At 32.6% G+C, this 6,150-nt stretch overlaps 1 pseudogene; it reads left to right on the forward strand.

The window, feature by feature from the left end:
- Positions 1 to 4,213: 4,213 nt before the first annotated feature.
- LOC103198541 lies at positions 4,214 to 5,451 on the forward strand (annotated as a pseudogene).
- The last annotated feature ends 699 nt before the right edge of the window (positions 5,452 to 6,150 follow it).

The following is a 6,150-nucleotide window of genomic DNA, read 5'->3' on the forward strand; positions in this document are numbered from 1 at the left end:
AAAAAAAAAAAAAAAAAAGAAAATGTGATCATGACTGTCTTTTGATGAATCATCACAGGCAGCTGCTTTTCCACTTGGTTTATCCCTAAAGGCTATCTTTACAAAAGGTAATGTATAGTAATTCGTTAAATCACAACCAGACTGCAAAATCAGAAAAAGCTTTTACAAGAGAATCATTATTTTTTAATCAGATAACACAAGAAAGTAATATCTTGATGAAAATATAAAGAAAATTAAAACATATTTATTAAAATGAAATTTAATGAAGATTAGCCATGAAATTCATATCATCAAGCAATTCTATTTCTAGAATATGTCTTTTGTCTTCAACAAGTTATATAATTTATTTTTACAATTGACATGTCTTAAATTTTTTAAATTGTTTTTTGTATAATGTAAATATCTACTTAATATTTTAATATAAATTTATGATTTCATAACAAAGTGATCTGTTTAGAGGTGGTAGTACACAATCTTTTACACTTAGCAGTGGAAACAATAAAAGAAATTATAATTTTTCCAGATAGATTTTTGGTTGATTTTAGATTGATTTTTCCAATCAAGTTTGTTAATAAATTTGGAGGAGTGACTGGAGAAATTAAATGTCTGTTGTCTAAAGAACAGTTTAAATATTGAATGTGTCTCATGAGGAAAAACTTATGAGGCATCACAATCAGTGAATGATTAGATAATACTGAAGATAAATTCTAAAGCATTAATTTCTAGTAATTTTGTCTTTTAAAAAAATTAAATGGAGCACCTCCAGTAAGTTAAAAAAAAACTATTTTTTAAAAAGAAAGAAAATAATTGTTTGATTGTTGATCATCTTCTAACCTCTTGGGGGAGCTCATTTCATTACATCCTCAAGAAGAAATGTCCCATGTAGAATTGGGGTAAACTGAAGTTCTCAAAAACATGCAACCAGTAAATCAATGGACAGAGCTCAAGGCAAAGATCAAAGGAGGTCTTGTGGGTTTTGTTCCTTTCGTCTCCTGCTGCAGTGATGATAAGGCATGCTTGAAGATTACTTCTTCCTGCAGGTGTTCTTACAGGAAGGAAAACCATGCAGGCCAATACAAAGGTCCAATGCATAGAGAATTAGGTTAGGACTTCAGAGAAATGTTCATAGCAACTGAGCTTTCCAAGGGAACATACAAGACCAACTTTATGTTCAAGCTTTGAAACGAAAGCAAAGAAGAGCCATTCAAGTTTTATTTGTTTATTTTGTTCATTTCATATTGTCTGACATCATATTCAGTAATTATAAACCAATAAAAAATCTGATAGTAAAATATAGTGTACTTTTGTTGAATGTCCATTTCATACATGTTATTTGGGAAAAAAAAAAAAAAAGAGGTAACAGCATTAAGATTTTGGGAAACTCTAAGTGGAGATTATAAGCAATCTGTTTTATAATCTCTTTCAGAACATATTAAAACAAAAGAAAACAAAAAAAGTATAGCTAGACATCTGCTTTCTGCAACAGAGTAACATGAATGGAATTTCTCCTCCAGTTTGAACAACTTTGAAAGATACAAAAAGTATAAAACAACAGTTTTCATGATATGATGACATCAGACTACAAAAGACAGTGTTCACTGAGATTGGAAAGAAATGAGGTAAACATTATGATTGTCATAGCTTACTGTCTGAAAGGAGATTGCACTCTGTGGTACAATTAGGGTAAGATAAACAGAGCTCAGCAAACTTTGAATTGAGGAAATGTAGGAGCCTGGGTAGCGTAGTGCCTAAGGCATTTGACTGCTAACCAGAAGGCTGGAGGTTAGAACCCACCAGCAACATCTCTGAAGGAAGGTTGGGCAATCTACTTCCATAGATATACTGCCTCGGAAACCCAAGGAGGGGTCACTGTGAGTCGGGTCCAACTTGACGGCACATAACAACAACAACAACACAGCTGAAAGTCTATAGAAGCCAAGAAGTTTAAATTAATAGGGCAAAGTACCAAACAGAAGAAAGCTGTATAGACAGAGAGCTCCTGAGATCTAGAGGGTACCCCACCCTACTTGAGTCTTTAGCCAAGTACTAATCAACACATACAGGCAAAGAAACTATCCAAAACTTGGGGGGGAAAAAAACACATAAAAAGATTAGGGGGTAAATTCTCAGAGCTCACATAAGGCTGGTAATAAATTATGTTCCTACCAAGTGACATAGGGAACCTCATAATTCACGGGGCATTGGGCATTGCTCTAACAAAGTTTTGCCTCATTAGAGTAGCTATATTGCTCTTCAATTAAATGTTGCCCTCATATTTATTAAGAAAGCATATATGCAATAACTGAAAAGATTAAACTGTTTCCACATAATTTAACTGCTTCACAGAACAATATTCAGAAATATTTATAAGAATTCAAAAATGTTCCGCACCTAATCAGATAATATTATCAATTTGTCTTACACACAGAAAATATTACTAGCATTCAGAAGAGCAGAATAATATGATTTATAATGAAAATAAAACTGAATAAATTAAAACCAATGCAGAAATTGCACAAATAATGGAATTAGTCAACAAGAGCATAAAAACATTTATTACAATGTATTCCTTATATTTAGTAGCCATATAGAAATAAAAAGATCCAAATTAAATCTCTAGGGATGAAAGCTATCATATATTAAATTTTAAAAAGTACACTGAATGGGAACAAATGCAGAGTGGAGATTGTAGGGATAGACTATTGAATTTGAAGACATTTCCAAAATGTAATACAGAGAAAAAGAAAGGTGGGAAAAAATAAAGCATCATTGAGCTATAAGAGAACGTCAAGGAATGAAATATACACAGCCTATCAGTGTCTGAATGAGAGGAGGAAAAACATTTGAAAAAATAATGGCCATATATTTTCCAAACTTGATGAAAACTATAGATCCACAGATCCAAGAAGTTCCACAAACCCCAAGCACAAGAAGCATATAAAAACGACACAAGGCAAGTAATAATCAAATTGTGCAAAACTCGGATGAGGGGAAACTCTTAAAAGCATTGAGAAGAGAAGTATTAGTTACTAAGAAAGAAAATAAAATGAAAGCAATAGAAGACAGTGCAGTAACATATTTAAAGTACTGGAAGAAAAATACCATCAATTCACATTTACATACTCATTGGAAAAAAAAATAAAACAAAGGGGAAATAAAAGTTTTACAGACAATCAAGAGCTGAAAGGATTTATCACCAGTAGACAAGCACTATAAGAAATGCTATGACAATCTCCATACTAATTCCCACAGAATCTATAAAAAAGACCCTACTAGAAATAACTTTAACCAGATCGTTAAAATAAAAGATCAACATACAAAATCCAATTTTATGTTTATATGTCAACAATGAAAAATTATAAATTTTGACAAATACTATTTACAACAAAATTTCAAAATATAAAACACTTATGGTTTAATCTGACAAAAGAGGTGTAACATCTTTATTTTAGAAACTACAAACATATATAATAGATATATGATATTCGTGAATCATAACAATCAATCATTTTAATTTGGCAACCCCTCCATAGATTCAATATATCCCAATCAAAATTCCACAGGCTTGTTTTGAAGAAATGGGTAAATGAATTCAAAAATTCATGTGAAACTGTTATATATTAATTAAGATAATGTGATCATTGTTGTTAAGTGCTATTGAGTTAATTCTGACTCTTAGTGACCTTTATATTAAAATGAAAATGTAGATCGATAAAGTGAAAGTGTCCAGAAACAGACCCAAATTAATATGTCAATTATATATATTTTTTATATGTATAAACCCACTGCCATAGAGTCTATTCTGACTCACAGCAACACCCATTGGGTTTCCAAGGGTGTAAAACCTTACAGAAGTACATTGCCTCATCTTCCTCCCACAGATCAGCTGATTTGAACCACTGACTTTCTGGTTAGCAGCCAAATTTTATATGTACATTCTAGTGATAATTTGGTCAGGTCAATTTCCAATTTAAACACTTTATGATGTAATATTTGGAACTTAGTATTATACATTACATGTCTAAAATAATAAATAACCAAAATAGTTTTTTTTCCATATAGAAATCAATTAACTTCTTATAAATGTATAATGTAGGTTTTCAACAAATAGCAAAAATAAATTTCACCAACTTCAAAAAAGGTACTGCTACGATTGCCACCACGTAGAGGATTTCTGACTCTTTTCTCTTTACCTTAAATTCTGGTGTCTTTTATGAACTATCAAAAGCAGCAAAAGCCAACACTATCAGGCCAGCATTTTAAAATTAGAAAAAAGAGATGAAAAGAGTGGTTTGACCCTACTCAGTTTTAAGATTATATTATTCAAAGTTTAACTGAAACCAGTACTGACTTAGAAGCAGTAGCTAAGTTTTTTGATGCTCTGGAATAAAACTTTTTTACCACCAATATGCAGAAAGGCTCTTTGACATTCTTGTGGTCAGTGCAATTGGCTCCTCAGGTGGCACACTATCAGGTGACACAGTGTATGTTGATGTCTATGTATTTGAAGCACAAGAACACCTAGAGACCAGAGAAGCTCAGGCTATTAACAAGTTAATCAGGGACTACAAATACCTGGGAAAATGTTTTGAGATGATGTTAAAAAGGTACTGCTTTTTTAAAAGAGTTTGAGTCAGAGAGGAACAAGCAAGCTATGCTGACTGGTGCTCTTTTGTCTAATGGACCATTTATGTATCCATCCTTAATAGCATTTATAATGAGAATTAGGTTAAAGAATGGACTTCAGCCACTTTTGCTGTAAAACTCTCTATATCATGGATAAATGAAAAAGGTATCAGTGCAGAAGCTGTAAGTCTTCAGAAGGTCATTATGAATAACAGATTTATAGAACGTTTTCCTACCAATAAGCAAAGTGTTGAACCTGTCACAAAGGATTTCCCTGAGATAGGCTTAAAAGAGCTTTCAGAGTATGTTTGGAATCAGCAAATCATAGGAGCTCGAAAGGATATCCAGAAAGAACACTGAAACAGATGCTCTGTGGTTATCCATTTAAGGATACAATTGTCCTTGTCAACAAGAAGACAAAATAAATAAATAAACAAAATAACAACCCAGAATCATTCATCACTGGAATAATCTAATCAAGTATAATGAGTACTGTAGGATGGAAAAAATAAAAATAAAAAGGAGCTTGTAGCAGAGCAAATCATCATGCACTTGAAGCAAAACAGCCCTCTGCTTGCTTCCTTCTCTACTCGTGGTCAGTCTAAGCTGACTCTTTGCTCCTGAAGATTCAGAAATATTGCTATGACACCATTCATTACATGAAAGCCTTCAGAATACAGTGGTGCTTTTTTGTAAAGTTGAAGTCCTGAATGAAGAGCCCGTTGTGAAGTGGTATAAAGATGCACATGAGCAAACACAAGGTTTATGGAATGGCTCAAAATTACTGAAGAAGGATTTGAGTTTGAAGCTGAAGAAGGTGACTGAATTTAGAAATTATATCATCAGTAAAGCAAACAGGAGTTATTGATAAAATGTCATATCTCATGTGTCCTGGTTCTTGTATCTTCCTACTTCCCTACATCAAGCATGATATAAAAGTTTTCACGGAAATTTTTATTTTAACTGTTTTTATGTTTGCTAGGAATGTGGGGTTTTGTTTCCATAGTCATGCTTTAAGTAGCTACAAGAGCTATAGATTTGAATCTAATGTAGCATTACTTTTTTAGTTATTTTCCATCTCTTTCATTTTCTGCTATGAAGGTATAATGTAATGTTAGGCCTTCCAAAATGAATAGTTCACTTTTTCCCCTGGATTTTCTATATAAACTGTTTTAAATACATTATTTACTGACAGGGACATCAAGCTCAATTGGCATAATATACTGCACAAAAAAAATTATTCTACATGCTACTTTGGTGAGTAGCGACTGGGGTCTTAAAAGCTTTCAAGCATTCATCTAAATGTAACAATTGATCTCTCCTAATTTGGAGCAAAGAAGAATGAATAAAACCAAAGACACATGGAAACAATTAGTCCAAAGGACAAGTGGACCATGAGAACATCGGCCTACATGACCATGAGACCAGAAGAACTAGATAGCACCTGGTTACCACTGTCAAACACTTGGCAAGGAATCAAAATAGATAAATAGATAAAGTGGGAGAAAAATGTGAACAAAATGC

Source organism: Orycteropus afer, unplaced genomic scaffold (genome assembly GCF_000298275.1).
Source record: "Orycteropus afer afer isolate SDZICR_OR568_19922 unplaced genomic scaffold, OryAfe1.0 scaffold00096, whole genome shotgun sequence".
Classification (NCBI taxonomy): domain Eukaryota; kingdom Metazoa; phylum Chordata; class Mammalia; order Tubulidentata; family Orycteropodidae; genus Orycteropus; species Orycteropus afer.